Source organism: Rhinopithecus bieti, unplaced genomic scaffold (assembly GCF_001698545.2).
Source record: "Rhinopithecus bieti isolate Rb0 unplaced genomic scaffold, ASM169854v2 scaffold_2453, whole genome shotgun sequence".
NCBI classification, from domain to species: Eukaryota; Metazoa; Chordata; class Mammalia; order Primates; family Cercopithecidae; genus Rhinopithecus; species Rhinopithecus bieti.
The window spans coordinates 6,084,080-6,098,843 of NW_016804447.1; the positions used below are offsets into that span (position 1 = coordinate 6,084,080).

At 42.9% G+C, this 14,764-nt stretch overlaps 1 protein-coding gene across 1 annotated transcript in view; it reads right to left on the reverse strand.

Moving 5' to 3' along the window:
- The window catches only part of TMCC3 (transmembrane and coiled-coil domain family 3), a 48,606-nt gene extending 42,514 nt beyond the window's left edge, over window positions 1–6,092 (reverse strand). Inside the window, exon 1 of the mRNA XM_017868399.1 lies at window positions 5,869–6,092. The gene's annotated coding sequence lies outside the window, so the exon portion shown is untranslated. The remainder of the gene's footprint in view (window positions 1–5,868) is intronic.
- Window positions 6,093–14,764: the final 8,672 nt, after the last annotated feature.

A 14,764-nucleotide genomic window follows, 5' to 3' on the forward strand; every position in this document is an offset into this window, starting at 1 on the left:
AAAAAAAAAAAAAAAAAAAAAAAAAGAAAAGAAAAGATTTACAAGTCTGCTGCCTCCTTCTCTGATTCTTCTATGCTGCTTCCAAAAAAATGATAGTCTGCCACCCCTACCACTACCACCACCACCACCAACCACCCCATCTGCTGCCAATTCTGCAAACAGCATAGATATCCGTCAATAGGGAACTACTTTTTAAAATTCTATTACAATGGAAAATGATGCAGCCACTAAAATGGAAATGGATCTGAATGGGCTACCATGGGAAGCTATTCAGTCTAAACTGTTAAGAGAGAAAAGCAAGACGCAGGGCTATGCCTACTGTGCACGCTCATCTGTGCTTATTTAAACGAGGGGTGGAGGGATTTATGATACACGTGTACAACTGTATACTCTATGTGTATGAACATTTCTAGAAGCTGTCTTAAGAACTGTGGATGGTAGTTACCTCTCGGGAATAGGACTGGGAATCTGGGGACACAGATACCTTTTGTTTTATATTCTCTTTTTGAGAGACTAATTCACCTTATTTTCGTATTTTTAAAAAAAAGTCCCCAGTGCCTGTATCTCAAAGTGAGACTAATATGCAAATACCTGCAAAATTTCATTAGCACACTTAAGATGCTTCCTTGTCTCCTCCAGGGACCTACGATTTTACTAACAGTAGCAAAATAAATAACCTATAGGATAGTAAGCATTTTTGTAACTCACCCTAACTGAATTTTGTTTATGCAATTACTTTCAGAAAAGTAACTCCTTACTGAAAAGAGAAATTTTAAATCCCATTTCCCAAAGAAATGAAACCATGGCTTAAAAGGCAGTTCTAAAACAAATTTTATGGGACTAAGCTGGAATCGCCAAGTCATAGTTTTCAAGTGAAAATCTCATTACAATATTGTAGACTAATGTTACATCTTTCTTATATAACTGCATAAAATACTGTCTTTTAAAGAGACCAATGCCACTGAAATATTTCTATTGAGAACTGGGTTGCCCAAGGCTCACAGCTTTGAATCTGTATTTCATGGACAACGATGTTTCCCATAAAGACTCTTCACTGAGAATACTCATACGAGCAGACCATGGCAGTGTATGATAGGTGTATATACATAGTTGTCCCTTGGAATCCATGGGGGATTGGTTCTAGGACCTCCTGCAAATACCAAAATCTGCTAGTGCTCAAGTTCCTGATATAAAACGGTGCAGTATTTGCATATAATCTACATACATCCTCCTGTATACTTTAAATCATCTCTAGATTACTTATAATACCTAATACAATGTAAATGCTCTGTAAATAGTTATATTGTATTGTTTAGGGAATAATGACAAGAAAAAACACTCTACCTGTTCAGTACCAATGCAATTTTTCTTCCTAAATATTTTTGATCCCTCGTTGGTTGAATCCATGAATGTGAAATCCACGGATGTGGGCCAACTGTATACCCATTTGTGGCAACTGAAGGGTCACAGAGTTCATCTAGAGACTATTTACATACAGTTCATGTGATTCCTGAGGCTAGACTGTTTCACCTGTGATTCTCAGGTTTGGTGTTTTTGTTTGTTTTTTGAGACAGTGTCTTGCTCTGTCATCCAGACTGGAGTGCAGTGGTGCAATCACAGCTCACTGCAGCCTTGACCCCCTGGGCTCAATTGATCCACCTACTTCAGCCTCCCGAGCAGCTGGCACTACAGGTGCACACCATCACGCTCGGCTAATTTTTGTATTTTTTTTGTAGAGACAAGGTTTTGCCACGTTGACCAGGCTGGTCTTGAACTCCGGGGTTTCAAGCAATCCGCCTGTCTTGGCTCCCAAAGCTGGGATTACAAATCTGCCTCCCAATGCTGGGATTACAGGCATAAGCCAGCACACCCAAATGGTTCTCAATTTTTTTTTTTTTTTTTTCGAGACAGAGTCTTACTTTGTCGCCAGGCTGGAGTGCAGTGGTGCAATCTCGGCTCACTGCAAACTCCGCCTCCTGGGTACAAGTGATTCTCCTGCCTCAGTCTCCCAGGTAGCTGGGACTGCAGGTGCCTGCCGCTATGCCTGGCTAACTTTTTGTGTTTTTAGTAGAGATGAGGTGTCACCATGTTGGCCAGGATGGTCTTGATTGCTCGACCTTGTGATCCACCTGCCTTGGCCTCCCAAAGTGCTGGTATGATAGGCGTGAGCGACCGCGCCCAGCCTCAAGTTTTCAAGTTTGGTTTTGTTCTCCAAAAATTGTTTCTACAGCAACAACTACAAAAGAGGAATAATGTTATCTCCTTAAGGTTAAAGTCAGTTTCTCATAAGACAAAGCAGGATAGAATTACTTTCACTTTTAAAACTTTTTCAGTGGTTCTAGGATTCATTTTAAAATGAAGCAATGCTAAAAGCAGACTGCAAGGTATATTTGCAGTGTTTGAATTTAACTGATTCTTAAAAACTGTTTGGCATTTGAGCACGCACATCCCCTAGAGACCCAGAAATTCCATTTGTAGGTTAGAGGATCAAGTGGCCCTGTTAGGAGCACATTGAAAATATACACAGCAGCATCACTTGCAAAAGAAAAACAGTAAAAGCAATAACAAAAGACAACACACAAATAATCCAAAGCCTATGGGCAATAAAATGGAGATATATATACACACACACGGGATATATATATATATACACACACACACACACACACACACAATAAAATGGATACACACACACACACACACACACACACATTGTGTTTATTTGTACAGTGGAATGGAATAAACCAGAGCTACAAGAACTAAAATGGGCCAGGCACAATGGCTCCCACCCGTTATCCCAGCACTTTGGGAGGCCAAGGCTGGTGGATCACATGAGCCCAGAGTTCAAGATCAACATGGGCAACATGGCAAAATGCTGTCTCTACCAAAAAAAACAAAATCAGCCAGGCATGGTGGCACACACGCCTGTAGTTTCAGCTATTTGGAAGGCTGAGGCAAGAGGATGAGCCTGGGAGGTCGAGGTTGCAGTGAGCCAAGATCGTGCCGCTGTACTCCAGCCCGGGTGACAGAGCAAGACACCGTCTCAAAAAGAATAAAATGATTACATCTTAAAAGAAGCAAGTCAAAGAACACATACTTTATGAATTCTACTTTATAAAGGTCAAATGCAGGCAAGCTCTTGTTTAGGTATGAACACACACGTGGTAAAAAGAGAAAAATCTTGAGAACAGTTAAACCTTATGGCTGCGATGACATCTTGGGGGTGGGAAAGGCTGGTGATGTAGGGATGTGCAATCAGGGAAGGTCACAAGGTCAAGCTCATCTCCTTACCCTGGGTATAAGTACAGGGGTGTTTCATGTTATTATTTCTTAATGGAATATCTTCTTTGTGCAATATTAGTTCACAAACATTTAAAAATAAAAACTATGGAGTAGGCCAGGCATGATGCCTCACGCCTGTAATCCCAGCACTTTGGGAGCCTGAGATGGGCAGATCATGAGGTCAGGAGATCGAGACCCTCCTGGCTAACATGGTGAAACCCCATCTCTACCAGAAATACAAAAAAACTAGCCAGGCATGGCGGCGGGCGCCTGTGATCCCAGCTACTCAGGAGGCTGAGGCAGAAGAATGGCGTGAACCCAGGAGGTGGAGCTTGCAGTGAGCTGGGATCGCACCACTGCACCCCAGCCTGGGCGACAGAGCAAGACTCCATCTCAAAACAAAACAAAAAACAAAAAACAAAAAACAAAAAAAACTATGGAGTAAATTACACAGGAAAATAAACAAAATGTGTGTGTATGTGTGTGTGTGTGTGTGTGTGTGTGTGTGTGTTTGCTTAAGCTGTAGAATGACTTCTTTCAATCCTATTGCTTTGTCTCTGGCTCTGTACTTAACTCTTTGGGTAATAATGTTAAAATCTAAATTTGAGGCTGGGAGCAGTGGCTCACGCCTGTAATCCCAGCACTTTGGGAGGCCGAGGCGGGTGGATCACGAGGTCAGGAGATCGAGACCATCCTGGCTAATACGGTGAAACCCCATCTCTACTAAAAATACAAAAAAACGAGCTGGGTGTGGTGGCAGGTGCTTGTGGTCCTAGCTACTCCGGAGGCTGAGGCAGGAGAATGGCGTGAACCCGGGAGGCGGAGCTTGCAGTGAGCTGAGATAGAACCACTGCACTCCAGCCTGAGTGACAGAGCGAGACTCCGTTCAAAAAAAAAAAAACAAAACAACAACAACAACAACAAATCTAAATTTGAGACCCTACTTAAATTGTGACCTGGTCTCAAAGACCCTCAGATCACCACTGCAATGATCTTCTTGGATCATTATCTTCACTGGTTACACACAGAAATGTGAAGCATGTAGTCAGGAGAAAGCCCTTTAATGTCCCCCAGGCCACAGGTAATCCTCCGCTAAGCAAAAACAACCTACTCTCCATAAACTGACTGGAAAGGAACAGGTGGGAAGGAGAGCAGAGGGGCTGCCAGCATTGTCAGGCTTTCTCCAGAATGGCCTGTCAACCAAGACAAGCCCTGTTCCCACATCTTTTTGAACAGCCTGGCACAGAAAGCAGCTCTGACTGTTTTACAAGCAGTGCTCTTGCAGTTTGGGAAGCCCCTTTCCCTTTTATTCCAATGAAAACTGTGTGCATCAAGCTCTGTAAATGGTTGCACTCACAGTGTTACAAGGCTATCAGATGATTTGCTGTCAGAACAACTGGCCCCTCTGACTTTTTTCTTTTTTTAAACAACAGATTTTTTTTTTTTTTGAGACAGAGTCTCACTCTGTCGCCCAGGCTGGAGTGCAGTGGCACGATCTCAGCTCACTGCAACCTCCACCTCCTGGGTTCAAGCAATTCTACCTCAGCCTCCTGAGTAGCTGGTATTACAGGCACTGCCACCACTCCCAGCTAATTTTTATATTTTAAACAATAGAAATGTAACCTCCAAGACCCAAATGATCAAATGACAAGCAGCAAACTTCTCCAACTTTCCATCCTCCCTGACCCCCAGGTGTTTTGGTTTCTGAAGACTGGGGATCACTATCAACAACAGGCAAAGCTTTGCTACAGAATGGATTAGGAAAAAGCCACCTGAATTAATATATGTGTGCAAATATTTTAATGTTGAGGGAAGGGAAGAAAGATTGTATTTTGTGTCAATATACAGAAGTCTTCTATGACAAAGAGCCACAAGTGAATACAGATTTCCTATGAGATCAAAGGCTGCCCCAGGGCAGAGATCACATGAACCTGAGCCTTCACCACCCTATGGGGAATGAACCCCACACTATGGGGTATCCAAGCATGGTCCAAGGAGCCCCAGTTCAGACGCACTCTCCATTTCCCCCACAGCTGCTTCCTCTCCCACAGCTGGAGGCAGTCACCACACCCTTCTTCCCCAAGGTGGGCTGGGCAGCGTTACACAAAGTCAGTTTTACAGAGTTTCAAGTTTCCAGGCAAAGGCAGGACGACTCAAAGATGTCCACTTGTCGAAAGACTAGATGTTAAAGTACGAAGTTAGATTCCAACTCAGAGTCTGGTTAGACCCGGGGTTACTTTCGAACTCCCAGGGAGGTGGGAGGAGACCTGGCTCTTCTCCAGCCAGTAGCCGGCACAATCCAACCCAGATATTTGTCCATCTGTTAAATCACTCACACTGGACTGACATTTTTAAAAGGACATAACATTAAGGAGACTGGTGGTTCATTAGGCGTTTAGGCAGTTTAAATGCCTAGAAACCCACTGAGAAATTAGAGGGATTTGGGCCAGCACAAAGACAACTATTAAGAGCACAAAGACAAATTGTATTTCTTTCCAGCACCTCCCAGGATATTAAAGACCACAAAGCTCCACAGTACATATTTACACGCTCTGGCTGAAACGCAAGAGCCGTGAAGAGACTTACCAAGGGCCACACAGCAAACCCAGGAGCACAGCAGGATCGGCAGCCAGTTCACCCTCCTGCCTGAGGCATCTGTATCTGCAAAGCAGGCAGGCTAGATATTCCAAACAGCACCTACCATATGACTCAGCCTGGACTTTGGAGATACTGCTCACATTATCTCGGGGTATTCCTGTGTTTGTCTCAGAGAAACTCCACGCCCTGCACTGGACCCAGTACAAATGTCAGTAATAATGCACTGTATTCAACACTCTGCTGTACAAATGGGCTCTTTGTGCTGCCAGCAGAAGAGATCCACATTCTGTATCTTTGCAGGGAGGTCGACTAGAAGGGTGCCTGCTATCAATCACCCCGACTCTGGGATTGCAAGAGGACAGATATTCGGTCTGCTACTCTCTCTTTACCAATAAGGAAAAGGGCTCGGCTCAACAAATCTTGTTAGGCAGAGCAAATGCCAGCAGTGGACTGGGCACAGGAAACACCAATGTGATGAAGGCAGAGCAAAGGGGCCAGCCAGCGCCAAGGGAAGGGAAGTGGCTTAAAGACAGTGAGCAGTCAGGAGACTCTGTTGATTCATTCATGAGACAGACACTTGCTGGGTGCCTCCTAGTGTCAGGCACGGCGAGGCGTGCTGGGGAGGCAAAGGGGCACAGCCGCCTCCCGGCCTAGTGGCCAGGGGGAGAGACACAATGACAGCCACTGATTAAGTGTCAGCAGAGTACTTGGTGCTATGCGAGCACTTGGGAGGGGCTGCTAAGGGGGAGATAAGAGGAATGGGAGAGGGGAAAAAGTCAAAGAAAGCCGAAAGAAAGGCTTGTCAGAAGGTGAATCAGTTAGACAGAGAGGTAAGGATTTGGAGGACTTGGTGCAGGTGAAGACTGGGACCGCAGATGGGCCACACCCGGACGGTCCCACTTAAATCATGCAGAGGTGCTTGGGGTTCATCCTGCAGGTCACTTGGCAGCCGCATAGAGGATTAGGATGATCACATCCCTGTTTTAAACAAGTCCTTCTGAGAAAGCAAGATGGAAAATGCATTTCCGTGGAGCCAACTGGAGCCTGCTACAGCAATCTATGGCAAGAGCTGGTGAAGGCTGGATGTAAGGTGGTCACGAGAGGTCTATGAAGGAAGCGGAATGAGAGGACTTGACACCACCTGGATGTGGGGGTGAAGGGGCGAGTCAAGGAAAACCCCCTTCTGTTTCACTCCTTCTGGTAGCTAAGATTATTCACAAGACAGGCACGAGGAGTTTTAAGCCTCAGACATGATCAACTTAAGGTTCCTAGGGACCTTCAAACACAGATGTCCTGATGAACACGGAGAGAAAGGGACAGAGGAAACAGCACTGGAGCCCATCGGTCACAGCGCCTTAGGCACCTCTCTGAGGAGACAAGCATAGACAACCAGACCTAATCAAATCCCATCTCTGCCTCTTAGCAGCTATATGACCTGGGGCAAGTAAATTAACCTTTTTGGGACTTGGGTCTCACCTAAGGAAATTCCTTTTGGGATTTAATGAAATCAGAAAAGGACAAGATGTCATGGCAAACAGAAGAGATTTAATATTTTCCTCTTGCCCTTTTGTGATCATATACTGCTTTGTATTATAATTGAGTACTTAACCTTTGCAGTAGATTACAAGTTTTCTTACTGTCACTCATCTTTAAATCCCTTTTGACGATATTTGTAGGCACAGATTCTCAAATATTTGAATTGCCACAAGTCATATGAAAAACTAAGGCCAGACTGTTCTAGGGGACCAGGGGTTTCCTGCCTTTGACATTAAATAACAAATGCAAAGATCTCAAAATTGCTATGTGGCTTAAGTGGTGTTTATTTAACTCTGTGTTGAGGGGTGGGATGGAGAGAAAAGGGCAGTGGGGTTTGGAAAAGAGGGAGAATTTTGTCAGCCTAATAAAGGCTAGTCAAAGCCTACTCTGTGAAAACTCTACTGTAATATTTAAGAGGCACAGTGTCTACCAAAGTTAATATTGCATAGCCTCTATCCTCTGGCTCAGTTCAAGTAAAGGTCTTAAGTCATGTTAAATAATAAATTCCAGCAAATGGATCTTGCCTTAAACCAAATGTTAAGTCAATCGTACACTCTGTATATGAGACGTATATACTTTCTTTGCTAGGTCATTTTGCTAATTCTATTTATAACTCTTAAAATGAATATTTTAAAACTACAATAAGATTTTAAAACCAGACTGACCAGTAAGGTATATAAAATTCAGTTCCACATGGCTAAGTTTGTTCATTTTTCTTCAGGTTTTGCCTTTAAATTTGGACTCCAACTTGTCTTTACCTATTTTTATGGCTGCCTTCCTAGTCTGAAAATACCTTGGTCGCTAAATATTTTGCTTCATCTCCGGCTTAGCTCCTAAAATACATCCAGGATCACTTCTTCCTTCCCTATTCTTCCCTGGGCTTCATATACTCCCATCCATTCACCCATAGCCCAGTTCAGTACCCCTACCTCACATTCTGTGTCTCAGTCACAAATATCTTTTAAAAACCTGCCCAAGTTTCTAATACAGAATGATTTGGCAACTGCCTCAAAGCTCACTGTTTGGCTCATTTAATTATTTTGATTAAACATAGACAATGATCCAATTCAGAGCTAATGGTCTTTAGGACTACTCTTATTCCTGGCTATCTTCAACCTGGGCACATGTGACATGCCTCAAGCATGACCAGTTTGAGAGGACACTTTGGTCCCCAAGGGCCAAGGAAGAACAAGTTCCTCCTCGCTCACATATGTAGTCCGAACCCAAGGTTCTTGCCTCTCTACGATGTTTCTGGACTCTGGGTGGCTCCCAGTAAACACACAATACACATCCCCATCCTTCTTAGCCAGCCTGTAAGATTTTGACACCCCACTGATATATAGACCCAAGATACCTTCCAGTTCTTCTCTGCCTTCAATAGACTTGAACTTCCCAGATGTGAATGGACTCAACTTTTTGGTGTGTCTACAAGATGCTCTCCTATCCCACTGGCAATAGAGGGAAAAATGAAAGCAGACAGATGGCCAGATTAGATGGAACCTGCCATTGAGATGGCAACTTCCCCATGGCACCCAGCCCCTGGTCTACTTGAGTTATTCCTCAGACACTGACAAGAGGTGCAGTCTCTGGGAGAGACTACTGAGACGTAATCCTTTCCCTTTAAACATGACTTTTGACATATGCATTACACACACATACACACATCTGACTCCATCATGACTCACATTGGAGGTGGTGTTTAAAATGAACAGCATCTCAGTGCTATTATGATGCTTCACTCAAAATTACTCTACGACTTCTACTACAGGAGCAGGTCACATCCGGGAAGTGGTCTGCCTGATCTAGAGCAGGATTTTCTCACATTATCTTATGCCCCAGGTCTGTCTTGCTTTCTTCAAAACCAGATCAGGATCTGCGACCTCCTGTGACCCACAGCACTCTCCTTGTAAACTGAGGATTCCCTACTAAGCTAGTCCCTATCCTTTTCTCTCTCCAAACACTTTAAATACCTTTTACATTCTTCTCTTTCTCACAGTTCATGTCATTCCTCCAGGCAGAGGACCCTGAGGTTCCTGTGGGTTAGTAGACATGGATAGCCACCTGCAGCATTAGACTCAGTTGAGTCCGGGAATCCTTCTGAAAAGAAAAGATTTACCCTGCAAATTGGTGCAGCCTTCGGGAGAACAACGTGTTCGCCTCTATTCTCATTTAAAAGATACATGCCCTTTGACCTAACAGTTTTGCTTTTGGAAATTTATCTAAATATGATTATAGAAAAAAATGTACACAAGTTTTCAATACAGTATTACAAAGCAAAAGAAACATGAAAAAAATCATCCTGGGAGGAACTTAAACTGTGTATCAATAGGGGACTGGTTACATAAATAATAGACATGTATATTTTGTGTCAAGACTATTTCTGTAAAGACACATAAGAAACATAACACTGCAGCCAGGTGCTGTGGCTCACGCCTGTAGTCCCAGCACTTTGGGAGGCCGAGGTAGGTGGATAACCTGAGGTCGGCAGTTCGAGACCAGCTTGACCAACATGGAGAAATCCCATCTCTACTAAAAATACAAAATTAGCTGGGCATGGTGGCAGATGCCTGTGATCCCAGCTGCTCGGGAGGCTGAGGCAGAACAGTTTGAACCTGGGAGGTGGAGGTTGCAGTGAGTCAAGATCATGCTATTGCACTCCAGCCTGGGCAACAAGAGCGAAACCGTCTCAAGAAAATAAAGAAACATAACACTGTTATCATTGTTATCTCTGGGGAAAAAGACAAGAAGCTGAAAAGAGAGACTTTAATTTTGCTTTAAGCCCTTTAGGACTGTGGATTTTTTTTTTCTTTTCTTTTTTTTTTTTTTTTTTTTTTTTTTTGAGATAGAGTCTCACTCTGTCGCCCAGGCTGGAGTGTAATGGTACGATCTTGGCTCACAGCAACCTGGGATTACAGGAGCCCACCACCAGACCCGGCTAATTTTTGTATTTTTAGTAGAGATGGAGTTTCACCATGTTGGACAGGCTGGTCTTGAACTCCTGACCTAGGTGATCTGCCTGCCTCAGCCTCCCAAAGTGCTGGGATTACAGGCATGAGCTATCGCACCCAGCCTGTGGAATTTTTTTTTTTCCAAATGAATTCGCACTTAAGCTACTTAATAGAAAAAAATGTGAACCTTTATCATTTAGAGCTACTAAACACTTCATTAAACAATATCACTTAATCTTTGCTAAACACGAACTAGAAAAACTAGGCACAAATAGAAACTGTACAGACCAGATATACATTACAATGGGTCTGCTTCAGCAGTTAATGGTTTAATTATTAAATATTCTCAGGTCAGGGTATTTTTCTCTAAGGCACTTTATGTGTTACTGACTCTTCTACAGTCTAAGTGACTCAATGTAAACCATTCCCCTTGTACTAAACATGCGTGTTTATACTCAGTCAATTTCACTGAGGAAATTAGGTTAGGGTCAGTTTGTAAGGTTTTGTCCTAAACCTTAAAAAGAACACAACATCCTTCAGGTCTTCAACAAGATTGATGCCCAGGCCCTACGGAGGACATATTGAATCTTCTATATGTTTTTTAACAAGCTCCACAGGTAATTTGGATGTGGCTGGCATTGCCTCGTGCACACCTAAAGTAACCATGCTTAGAAAACACTGTCTTATCCACAAGAAACAGCATAGAGAATTCTATGAACAAACTATTGCAGTACTCCGAGATTTTAAAATAAGTAACTTTCTCAAACACTGATATGGGGTTTAGAGTTAACACCGCGGGTAAGAAAACCCACCAGGCTCTCTCATTGATACACAGCTCTTCTGGCTCCTTCAAGTAAGTGAGGACCAGTATGTGGAAGAGCCTTTGGAGCTGGTGTTTCTCAAGCTGTGGCTTCAGGCAATCTCAGGAACAGAATTTAGAATGTGCATCTGACAGCCTCCTTTCTACCTCCCACCTCCACCCCATTCTTACATCCAAATAGTTTGAAACTATTGAGCTAGACCAGTACATCCCAAACACCAAATTGTTAAGAGTGGATGGGGCTCCAGAGATCTTTGGCACACCCCAGACTAGTGAATCAGAAATCCCTACTGGAGGTTCTGCAGTACCCCAGGTTCTTTATCAAAACAGGAAAGTTAGGAAACATCAATTTAGGTCAAACTCATTTTAAGATAAGGAAATCAAGGCCCAAGAAGTTTAAGTGATTTCACCAAGGACTTATAGCTGATTAATGATAGCTGGGTGCCGTGAAAGCTGGTTAGCTAATTCTTCCCTCTTAGACCAATACTGCTCGTTACAGTATGCGTAATCATGACACTCCCAGTATCTGTGCAGTTTCTGATTCACCATGAAGAGGCCCCAAGTGATTAATAAAGCCTGAACCCACAGGGCATGTGAGAACGTGCCACTGGTTTAAAGGATGACTGACACAGTAAAGTGTCCAACATCGACCCGTCCTCAGAGTTCTTTCACTTTCAATATCAGTGGGAGGAGAAATACACAATTTTACATTTCATAGAAAAGTAAACCCAGCCCCACACAGTTAACAAGCAGGTGAAGTGGGAACACAGGATGATTCAAAGTTTTCGGATCATACCATTTCTTGGTCAAATATTAGCAACTTCAGCAAAAGACCTCTAATTACCACACACTTTTGGTTATGGCAACAGCCTGCTCCTTACTGTTGGGAGAGAGTACTCCACACCCATGGCCGGAAACCAGGATCTCCAAACCCATCAAAGAGAAACATGGATGGGAAAGCAAACCCCCCAGCCTGGAAAGCATCCAGCAAGCTTTAATTCAGGCAGAGTTCAATCCAGATATAATTGCCTCTAATTGGCCCTCCCACACGGTCTCACAACATAGAGCTGTAATCCGTTCCACAAAGAATGTGGTACATTTCTTTTCCCCCTTGAAAAGTCAGAATCCTCTCTTGTTAGGTACTTACCATCACTGTTTTGATTTTCGTAAATATACCAAGACATTAAAAAAGGAAGAATGAATGGGTAAAAGCAAAGAAGTAGATGGATTTTTTCTTTTTTTAAATAAGCACTGATCCCTATGACCTTAACGACAACCCAGTGAGATTCAAACCTGTAATGCAGACTGATGTCGACTCAGGAAACCTTTCTAGTCCAGAGCACATGTGATCCAAAAAACACATTCATCTGGTCGGACATTTTCCATACTCTGATTTTTATCTTTCTTGGCATGCTCAACTCTCCTTTAATAAAGTCACAACCCTTTGTTGCCATGGAACCCAATCAGACATGGAGCCTGTTACTATGACTTCCCTGAAGATATAAAAAAAGACGCAGTGACCAAAAGACCAGCTCTTTCTTAAAAAAAAAAAAAAAAAAAAAAAATTATAAGGCAAAGAGGCTCCAAAAAAACCTCAATACTTTCCTATCTACTGAAGTTTAATCTTTTATGCAGGCTCACCTGAACTCTTCAGCCAAAGCTATCTCGTGTTTTATAAAAATTTTTCAGCTGGAACTTTCCAAAGAAAATGATTTTACAAATAAATACCTGGGCAAAGGAGGTAAAAATATCCTTGGGATATCTTACTTTTTTTCTTCTTCTAGGCAAGCTTTCTGAAATTTGAGTAGCTATTTAGCAAACATGTGTCAATCAGCAGCTGCCAAATTGCAATATTCATTTCCATCAATACTTAATGTTGCCAAGAGCTCATTATTTGTCTGAAAAGAAAAGATATTCTAAATAATACAATCAATCCTGTGTTCTGGACCTGGACTAAATCTGCAGAAAAAAAAAAAAAAAAAAAAAAAAAAAAAAAAATCTGAGACTAAGCAGAGTGGACTGAGCAGAGCTACTTAAGGAAAGAGAATTAACATTTGTTGAATGCCTACCATGAGCTGGGCACTTTTACGTCATCACGTGAGGACCCTGTAACTGAGGCAATGCCACCTCTGTTTTGCAGATGAGGGACCGAGGCTCAGAGAGCTTAAGTACTTAAGCAGCTTGTTCAAGCTACCAGGCTAGAGTGCTGCCTGGTTTCCAAAGCCAGAGCTATTCCTTCATTCAACCAGCACTTATTTCTGGTCTCACAGGTGTTGTACATATGTTATGCTTATTCTTCAGGAGTGAATTCACAGCCTGTAAAGCTTGGCTATAAAGAGAGCATGGTGTCCATCTTTAGCTGTAAAGAGAGCACAGTGTCCATCTTTATTGGCACAGGGGCCAGTTTTGGCTACACCCACGTACAACAACTACCACATCTATACAACAGCAGCTACCCCTTGGGAGAATCACAAATAAATGCCCTGGCTACTTGCCTAAGAAAACACATGTGGGCTAGGCACCCATTACACCCTTCCAGATGCCGGGCCACTGACCAGGGCCTTCCAACCCTGAACCTCATGGTGGGGAGGACTAGGAAGCTCTGGGTGGCCTTTTCATGTGCAGTATCATCGGCAAAGTAAACGTCAAGCCACGCAAGCCACAACTGTTTCTCCAACCTGGTTTTGGACAACCAGCTTCAAGAAATGACTAGTAAGAAGGAATGTGGCAAGGCACGAAAGTTATAATTTGTAAGTATATTATTAATTATACCAGCCTCTCAGCTAAAGAAAATTTACCTATTTCATGTACAAAGATTACAACAACTGTTTTCATTAAAAGAAATTTTTAAAATCACCCAAAACCGCAATACAATACCACTTCATACTCACTAGGATGGCAGTAATTAAAAGACAGATAATAACAAGTGCTGGTGAGGATGTGGAGATATCAGAACCCTCATACACTGGTAGTGGGAATATAAACTGGTGCAACCACTTTGGAAAACATTCTGGCAGTTCCTCCAAAGGTTAAATAGAATTGCCATATGACCTGGCAACATTCCTTCTAGGTATGTATGTACCCAAGAGAAATAAAACATATACCCCACAAAACTTATACAGAAGTGTTCATAGCAACATTATTCTTCATAGCCAAAAAGTGAAAACAACCCAAATGTCTACCAAATATAATATATCCACACAATGAAATATTATTCAGCCATGGCCAGGCATGGTGGCTCATGCCCATAATCCCAGCACTTTGGGAGGCCAAGGCAGGTGGATCGCCTGAGCTCAGGAGTTTGAGACCACCCTGGGCAACATGGTGAAAACCTGTCTCCACTAAAATACAAAAAAATGAGCCAGGCATGGTGGCACACACCTGTAGCCCCAGCTACTCAGGAGGCTGAGGCATGAGAATCACTTGAGTCTGGAAGGCAGAGGTTGCAGTGAGCCGAGATCACGCGACTGCACTCCAGCTTGGGCTACAGTGAGATTCTGTCTCAAAATTAAAAATATATATATATTTTCAGCCATAAAAGAAATAAAGTACTGATTCATGCTACAATATGCATGAAACT